Raw genomic sequence first — 16,618 nt, forward strand, 5'->3', positions numbered from 1 at the left:
ACCACATCACCATTACTGTCCCTTTTAAATTTCATAAGGAACTGGTGGTGCCCGTTCCAAATCCCCAGCTCATAGCAGACCATTCACTCTCCTGGGTGGACCTCCCCATATCTAGCCAGGAATTGATGCACTTCTGCTGCCGAAACGTGTTGGTTACAAACGTGGACGGTGACCATCCGCTGGTCTCTGTCCCACAAGGGTTCAATTGTGTATTCCTTCCCCAACGGATGGTCCCTCAGTTGGTCCTCCAGCTCCAGGACCCTTCTATAGGTGGCATCACTCGCCATAGTCACATCATAAAAGTGTTGCACACCATTGCTCTGAGCACAAATGAGAGCCCCAGGGTGCAGCCAAACAAGACCGCCTGTATGAATAGGACCCACTCTGTAAAGCAGGCCCCCTCCTCCGCGTTCCTCCAGCGGAACCAAGCCGTGTTAAGCAGGCCTCAGACACTGCACCTAGGTTCCCCCTTGATCTCTACTAAAAACTATAAAAAAAGTCCAAGCGTAGCATCGTCCTCTTCAAGTGTAAAATCCACAATACTACACTTGGTCTTAGCCAAAAGGCAGAGAAGCGATAAACGGAAAAGCACGCCGGCCGAAGGACTGGCCCGACGGGTGCGGTGGGCTGCACAGTGGCATGGGCAAACACACAGGCAAGCTACCTACCACTGCACAAGCGGTTCCCCGGATCTCCTTCTAAAACCTAAACCCCCACCGTAAACCAAGCTATAGTATCTGTCTTAAAAAAACTGATAAGTAGTTTTTTTTTCTTCTTTTTATAAAGGTTTGTCACAAATCCCATATATACACATTTCCTTATCGCCTTCATTTAGGCTATTTCATCCTGTCTTCAAACCCATAATACTTTGTAAGGTAATAAACCTATACAAACAAAAAAAAATCATTAAAAAATCAACGCTAAAACAATAAACCAATGAAACACAACCCTACTACCATAAATTTCCATATTAGGGATTCCATTACTCTAAAAACACATTGTCTCTAAAAGACTTTTCCTCTATTCCCATTCAAGTCCATCTTTCTTTCAGGATGAAGGAGAGTAGAGGGGAGGGGGCCAAACTTCTCCTGCAGTTCCCCAGCCCTCCTTCCATCATTTCCTGGGGCCAGTGGAAATCCTCCCCTTACCCGCTGCCCTCTCAGGCTACCTCTTCACTCAGGGTACATCTACAGGGTCCAAGGTCTGTGGTGGCAGGGACCCCCCTGCGTGTGGCCTCAGCCCCCTCCTCCGAATGGCTATGCCCAGTGCCCCCTGCAGCACAGATGTTACCAGTCTTAATGTAGCATGCAGTGGCACCGTCACATGCTTCCCCACCAACAGATTGCGAGAGGTCCACAAGCCGGCTTTCACACTACTAGCATGCAGAGGAATGTCAGAGTCCAATTGATTTTTGAAAGCTTTGCTGTTGCAGAGTTGCACACATTGTTGAAGTTCAATAAGAGAGCAGAGGAGAGGAGAGGAGCGCAGAGTAGAGCAGCACAACCGAGCCCAGCCCAGCAGTGGAGAGCAATACAGACCAGCTCCTGGTGGGTGGGGCCCGGGTCACTTTCGGGCAGGCATGACCTCCGCTGGCCCCAGAGGGCCATGCGCGCATCTGCCCACACCACGGTCCAGCACCCCGCGCCCGTCGGGCCGATCTTCTGGCCGGTGCGCTTTTCGGGTTATCGCTTCTCCACCTTTTGGCTAAAATCAAGTGTAGTATCATCTTTTTTTTGATACTGCAGCTTGTTTTTTTTTGCTTGGGGCTTTTAGTAGGTGGCCGGAGGGAACCGTTTGTGTAGTGGCTGGTGGCTTGTCTGCCGCCAGCATGTTGGAACCCTCTAGGTCTCCTTTGTAGGATTTTAAGTTGTTTTATTCCTTTCTGTGGTTATTTCTTGTAGAATTTTTAGACCTAGCTTTTCCAGGTTTGACAGAGTTTGGGGAACCTGCAGATGACTACATCTTTAGCACCTTGAGAATGGCTTGTCAGGGGGACAGCACCGAGGAGGCATCTGGGTTTCCAGATCTGGGAAGAACGGATGGGACACGGGCCTGGGGGGCCTCACCGGTGGGACCTGGGTCAGTGGCAGGTGGTGGACTGCTGAATACGGCCAGGTTCAACAGGAGGAATCCGGAGGGGGGGACCCCCTTTATGGAGTGGGTCCCTTTCATACGGGAGGTCCTCTTTGGTGCCGGAGGATCTCATCTGCGTCCAGAGGAACAGGCCCAGGACATTATCCATCCGGATCAAACTGGTGCGGTGCCAGGGAGGGGGATCACAGACAGTTTAATATTAATATGGGATTATATTTGGTTTGTGAGAGAGAGAAATATTTGGTTATTAGTTTTAAATCTAGATTTTGAAAAAGTGTTTGATCAGGTCTCGCACCAATACTTGTTTCAGGTATTAAAAAAGATGGGTTTATAAAATGGCTGGGTTTGCTGTATAAGGAGTTCAACAGTAGAATTATGGTAAATGGACATTTAACGGAGGCGATTGATGTTTGCTCGGGAGTACGGCAGGGGTGCCCGCTATCTCCCTTATTTGTGGCATGTATTGAGCCGTTGGCACAGATACTGAGAAAAGACCAATGGATTAAAGGACTGGATTTTCCAGGAGGAGTGATAGCGACATGCTCCTTATATATGGACAACGTGACAGCTGATGCTACATCTGTACATAGAACTCAGAGAGCTTTAGATTTAATGGAATGGTATGGGAGGGCATCAAGTGCAAACCTCAACAGGAGGAAGTCTGAAGCCCAGCTTTTTGGGCCATGGGAGGAAAAATGTATAAATTTGGATGTAGATCTTAAGAAAACAAACATCAAAATTCTAGGGGTTAAATTTGATAGAGAGGGTGGGGGACAGGGTAAAGTGAGGCAGAGGTTGAGGTTTTGAGGATTAAGACAAAAGACTTTAGAAGACAAAATTTTAATAATAAAAGCAATTATTTTACCTTTACTTTTATTGATATGTTCTGTTTTTAGTCCCCCAAGACACTTTCTTTTAGAACTGGACGGAGCAGTGTTTAACTTCCTGTGGGGGTCCAAATGGGAGAGGTTGAAAAGAGAAGTGGTGAAGAAGAGGCCGGAGAATGGATGGAAAGGCCTTCCAGATCCGTACTTGTGTGTGGCATTATATATGAGATACGCCGAGACTGGTCTTCACAAATAAAACTGGGACAACGGTGCAGTTTTGGATGGGGTCTTATTTAAGGACTTTGGGAATACTAAATGTGGATCTATGGGAACCGGTATCATTCACATTGCCAAAAGAATATGATTTTATTAGAAAATTTGTAAGGAAATACAATTTGGAAAAAAAAGAAGGAGAGAGTTTTAATTAATTCAAAATTACTTGTGGCTTGTGTACAAGATCAGGAAGAAGTGAGCCCTATATTTGGGCTCACAAAGGGGGAAGCTCAGCAAGTATGGAGGAACGCGGTTCACCCAGCCCTCAGAAATAAAGACAAGGATTTGGCGTGGATGGCAGCGCACGATATTCTCCCGTTTAGGGCTGTGATGCACTCCCGGGGCATGGCAGCAACAGCAACGTGTCCATGTCCAAAGTCTGTTCTTATCAGTTTAATATCTGATATGTCGTCATATTAAATGGCTTTTTAGAACAGGGAGGCAAAACGGGCTTGCCAGGTTCAGCCCATGCATCGGCCTGGTATTGCAGTACCTCCAGGAATAGTGTGCATTCTTAAGCCTGTGTCAAAGAAAGAAAGAAAGAATGAACAAAAACAAAAGCGAGGGAATATGAACAAAGAGACACCACTTGAACAAATGAGCTCAATTGCGATGAAACTAAATGAAATAAATAAACAGAAGGAGAATAAAACGGACGTTGGACCCCTTTCTGCGGTTTTCCCACTTTGCTTTTTTTTTTTTTTTTTTTTTTTTTTAAACCATACTGCTCTTGGTGGGTGGGTGTAAAATATACACATCGGATGCCTACAGTGTTGGCCTTCCAGGTTCTGCCTCCTCCTACCATGAACAAACTCGCTAGGCTTTGGTCAGACGTACTCGGGTTCCTGTGCATTTCCGGCTATATCTCTGATTTCTCTTCATTCACGCATAAATCTTTCCTCTCCACGGCAAACTTTAGTAAAAAGCAAATGTCGAAGAGTCCAACTGATTTTTGAAAGCTTTGCTATTGCAGAGTTCAATGAGAGAGGAGAGGAGAGCAGAGCTGCATAACCAAGCCCAGCGCAGCCCGGCCCAGAAGTGGAGAGCAAACAGAGCAGCTCCTGGTGGGTGAGACCCGGGTCACTTTCGGGTAGGCGTGACCTCGGCCGGCCCCAGAGGGCTGTGTGCTCGTCTGCCCCCCGCGCCTGTCGGGCCGGTCCTCTGGCCGGCGCACTTTTCAGTTCGTTGGTTCTCTGCCTTTTGGCTAAGATCAAGTGTAGTATCGTGGATTTTACACTTGGAGAGAACACCGCTGTGCTTGGGCTTTTTTATAGCTTTTAGCAGAGATCAAGGGTGATCTTAGGTGTAGTGTCTGGAGGCTTGCTCTCCGACACCACATGTGATCCCTTGATCTCTATTATTTTATTTGTTTTTTAGCATTTTAAAATTAAAAAAACCTCTCTTAGCCCCAGCTCACCCGGACGATGACGAGGATCACAACAACGACAAGGCCAGCAGAGCGAGGACCTCCCAGGACAGAGGAAGCTGCTGGCATGGGGGATCAGCTTCAGCTCCAGCTCCGGAACCGGCCGGTGATGGCAATGGACGGCAATGTCCTCGCTCCTCGGCTCCTCGCTGCACGATGCAGGCCCCGGCAGAGACCCAGACAGGTGGCAGCACCTCCCTGGTGGGACCAGGCCTGAGAGCAGGCAGAGGCCTGCTTATTACAGCCCGGTTCTGGTGGAGGAACCCGGAGGAGGGGGCCCGCTTTACTGAGCAGGTCCCCTTCATACGGGAGGTCTTATTTAGCTGCGTGGGGCTGAGTCCGAGTCCGGGGGACTTTATATGTGTTCAGCGCAATGGTGTGCAGCACTTTTATGATGTAACGTTTGCAAGTGAGGCCGCCTATAGAAAGGTCCTGGAGCTGGAGGAACGTTTGAGGGACCGTCCGCTGGCAAAAGAATGTACAGCTGGGCATTTGGAATAGGTGCCACCAGTTCCTGATGAAATTCAAGAGAGAAAGAACTGGTGATGTGGTGTACCTCCCTCCCCCACTTTTCTGTGGTAGGGAACTGGAATTACAGCAGGGAGCCTGCCTTCTGTAGGGGATGCCAATGTTATGGACATCCAGCTGAGGGGTGCACGGATGCAGTTTGCAGGAATTGCCTAGGGCCAGGGCACCTGGCCAGAGACTATAAAAATCCTTGCCAGTGCAGGGCATGCAGCACACTCCTGCCCCAGACAGGCAAGATCTTAAGCCACAATGTTGGCAGGGGACGGGAGCGCGGCCCTGAATGTCAGGACTCCCGCAGAGGGAGGGACTGGTGTCTATTGAAGAGATGACAGAAGAGGCCCCCGCCCCCCCGCAGCCCTTATGACCTCCTTCACCAGCAGAGTCTAGGACCCTGGTCCCGGGCCACGCCCCTCGGCCTAACTTGGAGGCACCCCCCGTGGTAAGGCGAAGAGGAAAAGGGAGAAGGCTCAGAAAGAGGATGAAGGCTAGCCCCCCAAATGTGGTAGCACCCAAAGAGTAGCCCCCCCCAGGCTCTGCAGCCCTCCTTGCCCCCAAGATAGAGGACTCCAGTGAGTTGATGGAGGACAAAACACCATCACCACCAACCACATATGGAGGCAAGGAGGGGTCACCTAATGAGACCGCTTTTTTAGAATTTATGGACGATAATACAGAGAGGGGAGCTTCTCTTATTTAGTTGTTTTTTTTAGGGTGTTTTACTTGTTGTGATGTGATCTCTCCTCTTTTATCATGACAGATTTTATTATTTTAACCTTTAACGTCAGGGGGCTGCAGAATGCGGCAGAAAGGGCAGCAGTATTCCAGGACTCGGCATCTACCCCTTCAGCAATCTGTTGTTTGCAAGAGGTTCACCTGAGGGACCAGCGGGACAAGGCCCTTTTTTCACAACAATGAAAAAAGAGGTAAAGCCTACTGGAGTGTGGGTGGCATTCATTCCTCTGGCTTGGGTATCCTGTTGGTGGACCAACAGATGGCGCTGGTGAGGTCGGCTGCCATCACGACTGCTTCGTCCACACCTGGCACTTTTTTCGCTCTTTTCACTATCTTTTTCGTTCTTTTCGCTCTTCCCGCTACCCCTGACTTCTCCGCAGCCCTTCTCTACACACCACGGCACGTATCTCGTACAGCAGAGATGCCCTCATTTCTCTTAATCTACATAGCACTCACCTCAAGCCGTCTGTAACCCCGGACCCAAGATGGCCGACGGAGATCCTGAGGGAAAACGGAAGACGCGGCGCGATGAAAAGGCCGCACGGGAAGCGAGCCGGCGTCAGGAACAGGCTGAGGGCTCAGGCACACCGAGCTCCCTTACCTAGCATCCTGCTAGCCAACGTCCAGTCTCTGGATAACAAGCTAGAGGACCTCCGGGTCAGGATAAATTTCCAGAGGGACATTCGGGACTGCAATCTCCTCTGCTTCACCGAGTCGTGGCTGAACCCAGCGGTACAAAACCACGCTATCCAGCCGGCCGAGTTCTTCTCGGTTCACCGCATGGACAGGACGGCAGATTCGGGGAAGTCGAGAGGCGGCGGAGTGTGTGTGATGGTAAACAGCTGGTGCAACAATGCCAACGTTGTTACTCTCGCCTGCTCCTGCTCACCCAACCTGGAGCTGCTCACCCTCAAGCTTTGTCCTTTCTACCTTCCCCGGGAGTTCACTTCGGTCATCATCAACACCGTGTACATCCCACCTCAGGCTAACATGGACACTGCCCTGTGTGAACTTCATGAGGCTCTCACACAGTTTCAGGCACAGCACCGGGATGCTGCACTTATTGTGGTTGGGGATTTCAACAGCAATAACCTAAAGCGTGCGGTGCCCAACCTTTACCAGCACGTAACCGTCCCCACCAGGGGAAATAGGACACTAGACCGCTGCTACACGCCATACAAGGACAGTTACAAGGCACTAGCTCATCCACCGTTTGGTAAGTCGGACCACGCCGCAATCTTCCTCCTACCAAAATATAAACAACAGCTGAAACGGGAAGCTCCGGTTCAGAGGGAGGTCGCGCGCTGGACAGACCAATCGGTGGCCGCTCTGCAGGACGCTCTGGATGACGCGGACTGGGACATGTTCCGGCGCAGCACTGATGATGTCAGCGAGTTTACGGAGGCAGTAGTAGGATTTATTGGGAAACTGGTGGATGACACGATCCCAAGAATCACCATCAAGAAGTTCTCCAACCAGAAGCCCTGGGTGGACAGAACCATCCGCGAGGCTCTGAACTCTCGAACTGCTGCCTACAATGCGGGGATCATCAGCGGGAACATGGACGAGTACAAGCCCGCAGCATACGGAGTGCGCAGGGCGGTGAGGGAGGCGAAGCGGCGGTACGGGAAGAAACTAGAGACACAGTTCTAGTGGCTCTAGATCCCTGTGGCAGGGACTACGGATGATCACGGACTACAGGAGCCCACCCTCCGGACTGATGAGTGCGGATGAGTCTCTGGCGAACGAGCTGAATACATTCTTTGCTCGCTTCGAGGCTACATCTAGCAGCGCTAATGCTAGCAGCACAAATGCTAATGGTGCTAGTGCCTATCGGCGCAGCCAATGGCACATGCGCGGGGCCCACCATAGAACAGCGCCCTCTCATCATCATGGAGAGTGACGTGAGGAGAGTGTTTAAAAGGGTGAATACCAGGAAGGTGATGGGACCAGACGGTATCTGCGGGAGGGTCCTCAAAGCCTGCACAGATCAGCTAGCCCCGGTATTCACCGACATCTTCAATCTCTCCCTGACGCTCGGTATTGTCCCGTCCAGCTTCAAGCGGTCCACCATCGTCCCCCGTCCCGAAGAAACCTCGACGCTCCTCCAACCTCAATGACTACCGCCCTGTCGCCCTCACATCAGTTGTGATGAAGTGCTTTGAAAAGCTAGTCAGAGACTTCATCACATCTTCACTGCCAGCCTCCATGGACCCACTGCAGTTTGCATACCGCCACAACCGCTCCACTGACAATGCGATTGCACATCTACTCCACACTAGACTGACTCACCTGGACGAAGGGAGGGGAAATTATGTTAAAATGCTATTTGTCGACTACAGTTCAGCATTCAACACCATCCTCCCCTCCCTACTCACTACTAAGTTGGGAGATCTAGGACTGCATACATCCCTGTGCGACTGGATCTCCAACTTCCTAACAGACAGACCACAATCAGTCGGGTGGGCAACTGCGCCTCATCCACCCTCACCCTCAGCACTGGAGCTCCTCAGGGTTGTGTCCTAAGCCCCCTGCTCTACTCACTGTACACCTACGACTACACAGCCACTTCCAGCTCCACCATCATTGTCAAGTTTGCTGATGACACCGTTGTCGTGGGTCTGATCTCGGACAACGACGAGAGGGCCTACCTGTAGGAGATTAAAAACCTGGAAAACTGGCGCCAGGAAAATAATCTCCTCCTAAACGTCAGTAAGACAAAGGAGCTGATCGTGGATTGCAGCAAGAAGCAGGAGCGGCACTACCAACCTGTGAGGATCAGTGGAACCACGGTGGAGAGAGTAGATAGTTTCAGGTACCTTGGTGTTCACATCTCGCAGGACCTGTCCTGGTCCCGCCATACCAACTCCCTGGCAAAGAAGGCTCGTCAGCGTCTTTACCACCTCAGACGCCTAAGGGACTTCAGACTGCCCTCCAAGGTACTGCGGAACTTCTACACCTGCACTATCGAGAGCATCCTCACGGGGAACATCACAGTCTGGTTTGGGAATAGCACCAAGCAGGACAGACAAGCACTCCAAAGGGTAGTGCGTTCAGCAGAGCGCATCACTCACTCGGAACTTCCTGACCTGCAGACCACCTACTACAAGCGGTGCCAGACCAAGGCCAGGAAAATTGTGAAGGACCCCACCCATCCCAACAATAGACTCTTCTCTCTGTTGAGGTCAGGGAGGCGCTTCCGCTCCCTGAGGGCCAAGACAGAGAGGCTGAAGAGGAGCTTCTTCCCACAGGCCATTCGGGCCCTGAATCAGGGAAACTGATAAACTGTGGGGACCACCACCACCACCACCACCATGTAACATAACTGTATATCTGTACATCTGTATATATAGATTTAGATTTATACTCAATTACCCTGTTACACAACAACTGTAGATATGGTATTATACAAAATGGTTCTGTACATTCTGTAGATTGTGTACATATATACCCAACCATATACATTGTACATTGTGCATATAATCATAATATACATATATTGTACATACATTAATATATTTTTGTACATACATAGAATATATATATTTATCTGCATATATATAAATAAATATCTTTTTTTTTTCTCTATGCACCCCTGGTTATCTTCCTCAGTTTGGACAGCGCACTCTCCACCATTTCACTGCGTGTTATACTGTGTATGACTATGTATGTGACGAATAAACCGAACTTGAACTTGAACTTCGAGAGGGTAAGTCCCTTCACTATTTTACAAGGGAGGGCAATGGGGATTGACACCACCTGGAGAGGCCGACACCTAAGGGTAATATGTGCCTACACTCCAGTGGAGCTTCACATCCCACACTGGACATTGAGGAACTCGTTCCCAATCTTGATAAAACAGACATCCTTCTATTAGGCCCAGGAACTGCCAGGTCCTTGCTCTCTAGTTATTCAATGAACCTCAAATGATCTCCCCATCAGATCTTCTCTAACAGATAAAGATTGTGGCGATATGGAGCCCAGTCTCTTGTTTAAAACTAATCTAAATAATATTTCTGGGATCACCTTTCTCTACTTTAGGAACATGCTCTCCTCACTTGATGCAGAAAAGCTAGTCCATGCATTTATCACTTCAAAATTGGACTACTCTAATGCCTCACTAGCTGGCTGTACCATTAATTGCCTAAACAAGCTCCAGTTAGTTCAAATGCAGCAACCAGAGTTCTTACTAGAACTACAAATTTTGATCACTCCCATTTTAGCTATTCTACACAGGCTCCCAATAAGATTTTTAGGGATTATGTAATGTTCTAATAACCTACAAAGCACTGAATGGTCTTGGCTCCCAGTATCTTGGAGAACTCCTAGTGCATTATTATTCACCACATCTGCTTAGATCAAAAGGTGCAGCCTCTTTATTAACACAGAGAATAAGAAAATTTACCACAGAGGGCAGAGCCCTTTCCTATACTATGGAATAATCTTCCCGCAAGTGTTTAATATAAATATTGAATATTTCAATATTTATATTAAAAGCCATGTACAGTCAGGCATTATTAACTACTTCCATCTTAGATAATGGAAAATCTGGGGGTCCACAGGTATTGAGAGTTATGGTAAGGTTGGCTGGGTTTTGGTCATGTGCACACCATAAGGACAAGACTAGGACCTATAGAAAACTGGAGTACACATTAATTTCTTATTTTTCCCTTAAACTTGTTACTATTGTGATGATTTGTCAGCCAGATGAAGAGGATGGGCACCCCCCTTTGGGTCTTGGCTCCTCTCCAGGTTTCTTCCTCATGTTCTAGAGAGTTTTTACTTTGCCACTAACCCTTGCTTGCAAACTGCAGACTTGGCGATTTATAAAGCTGCTTTGTGGTATCAGTTGTAAGAAGCACTATATAAATCAATTTGATTTGTTTAGGTTCATCTTACTGCTGTATAAAGTAAGAATTTCACTGTGCAATGTAACTGTACAAGCATAATTTTTGACCTAGATAGACTTTACCTTAATGCTTTGGGTGAAATACAGCCACCTTGGATAAATTGTGGTCAACTATCAAAATCAATGACCACCACCACCACCACCACCACCACCTAGTCAACACAGTGATTAGAATTCATCAAACAGCAAATTAGAAGCTCATTTTCAATGCAATGGCATCACACCTAACAAACAGTGCTGTAGTGGGTCAACAACCCCAGAAAAATATTAAAAGATTTCCACACTGAAGTTTCTCATGGTTACAGCACACCAGGAGATGGACCCAATTGCATATAGAAAAATACAAGCAGGAAAAAAAAGGTAAATGGTTAGTCAGAAAAGGTTTACAGGAACAGGCAGAGTTAAGCACCAAACCCAACTGGACAAAACAGTTTTACAGGAGTAAAACATTTGTGCTTGAAATAAACAAATGGGAATTGGGGGGGGAAAAAAAAAAAAAAAAAAAAAAAAAAAAAAAACTGCAGTCACTACACCACAGAGAATAGTGACCAACAATGGTAAAATAAAATGTATTCCCTATAACAGAAGTAGAGAAAATTAAAAAGAACTAAACAACACCCCCCTACTTTTACATTACTTGTAAAAGCATATCCCTAACCCAAACATTTTTGGGAAACCTGGCCTTTGTGAAGCCCTTATATACACAGAGATCACCTGTTGGTGATTCCATTGATTACTGATTGGCAGCGCTTGGCCTCCCTCTAGTTGCTTGAGACCCAAACTGCAAGTGACTATTTATTAGCATTTTATCATTTTAAACAATGTATGTTTCCATTAAGAATTTCATGTACATTACAAAGTGTAAATATTTTTTTTGGCTTTTATGGCAATATTGGGAAGCAATAACCAGATTCTTCTTAGTTTTCCCTTTCAACATCCACAGTCTTGCACTTTGCCTTAACCCTGAAATGTAATTATGAGGCTCCACATGAAAAAACGGACTTTTCCATTTCTTTCAGCTGTGCAACTACATGAAATGTCTGGTCAATATGCTATATTTTAAGGTCTTCACTTGGCTGCATATTTTGTTCAACAATAATTCATATAATTAGTACATAGTTACAATTATGTACATATTCATTTCAATCTCATCACAATGAACAATAATAATGTTTCAAGGAAAATATATTTTGAAATGACATGACTGCCATGAATAAATTGATGAAATTGTTTATTTCTGTGTTTTGCTGTGTCTGCAGAAATAGAGCCTCTTATGTATCACCTATAATAAATAAATGATGGGCCCTGAAATAAAGGGAAAATTTGTGCCAGAGGCAGTGACCAGATGGTTTAGATTATTTGTGATATATACATATACAGTACAAAGAAATCCAGTCTTTGCATATCTCACCTTGTATGTGAGCTGGGGTCAAAGTGCAGGGTCAGCCATAATATGCCACCCCTGCTGCAAAGAGGGGTTAAGGGCCTTTCTCAGGGGCCCTCACAATCTTCCTTCTCATGTGCTTTATTTTAAGGAATTCTGATATTGATATTGATCTTTATAAGACTGGGTTGGACTACCACACTACTGCCTTCCCCATTTACACTGGGTTTTGGTTATTAGTTTGCTGTAATAGAGGCATGTATTGAAAACCCTATTAGATGACATTAAATTTATCCACAACTTCAAGTATTAAAAACTTTCCATTGTAAGTACTGACAAGTTATTTGCCAAAATTGCAATAAGGAAACACAGGTGAATTACTACTGTCCCTTGTTTTGTCTACAGGACAATGTGCTATAGCAAGTGCTCCTATAGAGTGTCATTACAAAATAAAACATACCAAGTATGTTTCCAGTATGACAGATTGATTCATGAGCACAGAGTGGCTTTAGAAAGTTCTCTATTTGTGTTATTTATTTATTTAATGCCAAATTTGTGGTTATGAAACAAAAATGTCATTGTAAAGTGTAAAGATCAGATTATCAGTAAATCTGAATTAAATTAACATTTGTGCTTGCTAAATTAAAGCTTGCTAGAGGATAATGCACCACTAAATTAGTAGATGTAGGGAATGATAAAAGATGGCTAGCTAAAAGAGGAAGCAAAAATACTAAATAAAATCTAGCAACAAACAACATTCAAAGTTTATAAAATGTGAAGCAGATTGATATAATGGTAATTGATGAAAAAGAAGAAAGTCAAAAAATGCTGTTCATTAACTTTTCATCTCATATCCTAAGCAGGGCATATAGCATTCTATTTACCTATATTTTTACGTAGACTTTATAATATTTCTTTGCAACTTAGCTAGCTGACTGTGGCATAACTAACTAACTGCAGCATGAATAGCAAATACCATTTTTGTAATCACCACTGTTTGTTTGTTTATAAGAAAAATGACAAACTATTATTTTCAATATTAATGCTGAAATGTTCCATGCAATGGGGCAAACATTTAGTCTACTAGCTAGCTGAACACTAGCTAGCTAACTTAAATAATATAGTTAATGTAGCTAGCTAAGATAGGTAGCTACACAATCTATCTCATGGTTTCCTAAAGGAATAGCTTTTCAGATCAGATTAGTTATTTCTTAATTATAATCATTCTCATTTGAATATATGATTGTGTAATTGTCATTGTCTATTTGCTAGTTAGCGCTCTAATGTGTGTGCGGAAGTAAACGCATTAGAAAGCTAGATAGTTAGTTAACTGTATGGCTGTTCGGCCAGGGAGTCTTCTATATATATATATATATATATATACATATATATATATATATATATATATATATATATATATATATATATATATATATATATATATATAATTTTGTTTTTGTTTTTGTTTTTTTGTTTTAGTTCAGCTATTTAAAAGCATGTATTATTGAGTTTAGTGGTCACTGCTTATTTATTTGCCAAGAGTTAGCTAGTTAACCTAAATGTCTGTCTAATTCAGCTAATGCCCTTTAAACTAGTCAAGTTACTCCTGACAGTGTAACACATCCTCTGACCAAACTAGCTAACTATGTAGCTTCCTTGCTTGCAAGCTATCTTGTTAGATAGTTTGTCAATATGCCACTGAAGCATTTGGCATCGATCTTTACTTAAATTTGAGTTTTGAAATATTGTTTGTCATGTCACATAAAATTAAGTAATTGAATGATGAGTTAAAAATAACACATTTTTAAGGAAGTTAAGGTTAATGGACCATCCCACATGCAGTATATCTGCCATCATTCAAATAATAATTAAAATAGACTTGAAGTGGGAGTGTCAGATCTCAGCTTTGGTACAAGATATCATGGCAAAAAGAGGGCCACTCTGTACATCTGGGTCTCTCTTAATCAGACTGTAAGTTTGATGAAGATTGGAGTTAGTACAAATATACACTTTGTGGGATTTGGCCCCATTCGTATATAGTGCCATTGGACACATATATGCGCAAAGGGATTCCGAGCTCATTTGCGATCCCAATACACGCTAGGTTAAGTGATCGTAAAGACAGTGTTCACTAACCTTTGCTGACCCGATTACCATGGTCAATATACAGGTTTTGGGGCTCACTAGGGGTGCTCCTGTGCTTTCTTGCCCCTCACCCCACCCTAGATCCTATTTCTACATACAGATTGAACACCCTGAAAGCAGTTTGAGCACAGAGAAAGCTATAATCTCAAATCAAGCATATTGAATGGTATCATATATACTTGGAGTGGGATGGGCCATTCATTGGTCCACTACATCCCATCCCACCTGTAAGGGGAGGTTTGTCCAGCTGTCCTGTCTGCGTCTATCTAATGGAGCTCACTCTGAGTATACATGAATGGGCACCAAATGGACACCGGTCAAAAAATGTCAAGGAAGGAAAAAGGTCAAGGAAGGCCCAATTGGCCCCAAAACACAGCCATTCACTCAGTGGCGCCCCTTGAGGACAAAAATGGAAGTGCCTGACACCTAGATGTTAAGGAACAGGAAGTAGCTTTCCCTTACTTTTAGGGTCACATGCCTTCACTGGCAGGGTAAGGGAGGCTCCAGAGACAACACATTAAACTGCCAGACCCATAGAGTTTATGGAATAGGAAGTAGTTTTCCCTAATTTGTGGCAACTCAGCCTTCCAATATGTTATTTGGGGCACCCAGATGAGCCACCCATCGACACAACAAAGTCTGGGCCCCTCCCTAAACACTGTTTGTAAACATCGCACTCCAAGTATATTTCCATTCATATCTCATATACTAGTTTTGGACACCCTGTTTCTGATGATCTACGGGGACACTGCTTGAATATGTCATCCATTAGGCCTCGTACATCCCACCCATGAAGTCTCGTGACCCCCAGCGGTGTAATATAGGAGCCCCAAACTCGCTAGCTAGATACTAGACCTAAGTGAGTTGAAGTAGCCCTAGTTTGAAGTCTCTAGGTTAAAAGGTGTACTTACACCAACTCGTAACATAAGCTCTCATAGTCAATGCATATGAATAGGAGAGACCTAACCTACATTTCAGGGCCCTAAACACAACATAGGTGTCCAAAACACGCTAGCTAGATACTAGACCTAAGTGAGATAAAGTATCCCAAGTTTGAAGTGTCTAGGTTAAAAGGTGGGAATAGGCCGACCCCCAACATATGCACGTCTACTTTCTGAGAGTCCCACTTCAAGTATTTTTGAATTATGTCAAATATATTGCCCGTGGGATCCCAATCAAAGTATATTTTAGTTTTGTCACATACACTGCATGTGGGATGGTGTCAAATTCAAGTATATTTTAACGTTGTCGAATATATTGCAAGTGGGATCCCAATTGAAATATATTTTAGTTGTGTCAAATAATCTGCAAATGGGATGGAAAATATACCATAGGTGGGATGATGTCCAATTCAAGTAAACTTCATCCTTGGTGTGTGTGTGTGCTATACTATATTACTCCTTTATGCACCAGCAGTTTTAAGATAATTTTTGAATGATTTGTAATTGTTCACTTTAACATTAGGTATCTGAAATTGTACACAAAGCACAATGATCATTCATGATTCAAATTGAAGTAGACACTTGGAATTAATCATCCATTCACATCCAGTCTTATTTGTCCATCATTTAGGTTCCATTTGAGCTCATCTAATACAGAAGAAATTGCAAAAAAAAAACCACCTTTGATTTTTTTGGTGTATGTGTCTATTGATGATGGAGATTGATTTTCACTCATACTCTGTATTTTCTGATTCAACAGGGTCTTGTGTAATAAATTGAACAGTTTGAAGCATATACATGAAATGACTAAATATCTACACAGTGTTTTCCAGTAGGTATCCTAGACTTCTCCAGAGTGTCCAAAAACCTAGATAGTGCCCAAATGTCCCAATTCATATATAATATGCTTCATCTGCCCCCCCCCCCCGATTTTCCCCGTACTGGGCGGCATGTTGGAGGCGCTCTGTGGGTCACTGCGACTCGGTCAGATGCGGTGCAGTACTTCTAGCCTGTCTGTGGGGGGCGCTAAAAACCAAAAATGTATTTTTTTGCAATTTGACATTTCACCACAGAGTGGCAGAGGTCCAATTATACTTGAACTGGTATTTTCAGTATATTTGATACACTCAATGAAATATACTTGAACTGGGATTTTGAACTGGGATTTTCATCCCATTTCAAGTATATTTTACACACTAAATGACATATATTGGAATTAGGATTTTCATCCCATTTGCAGTATTTGACACACCACTGAAATATACTTGAATTAGGATTTTCATCCCATTTGCAGTATTTGACACACCACTGAAATATACTTGAATTAGGATTTTCATCCCATTTGCAGTATATTTGACA

At 44.5% G+C, this 16,618-nt stretch overlaps 1 pseudogene; it reads left to right on the forward strand.

The window, feature by feature from the left end:
* The first annotated feature begins 3,548 nt into the window (after positions 1-3,548).
* Positions 3,549-3,709, forward strand: LOC145652252 (U2 spliceosomal RNA; annotated as a pseudogene).
* Positions 3,710-16,618: the final 12,909 nt, after the last annotated feature.

Source organism: Electrophorus electricus, chromosome 18 (genome assembly GCF_041902795.1).
Source record: "Electrophorus electricus isolate QZ-2024a chromosome 18, ASM4190279v1, whole genome shotgun sequence".
In the NCBI taxonomy this organism is placed as follows: Eukaryota; Metazoa; Chordata; class Actinopteri; order Gymnotiformes; family Gymnotidae; genus Electrophorus; species Electrophorus electricus.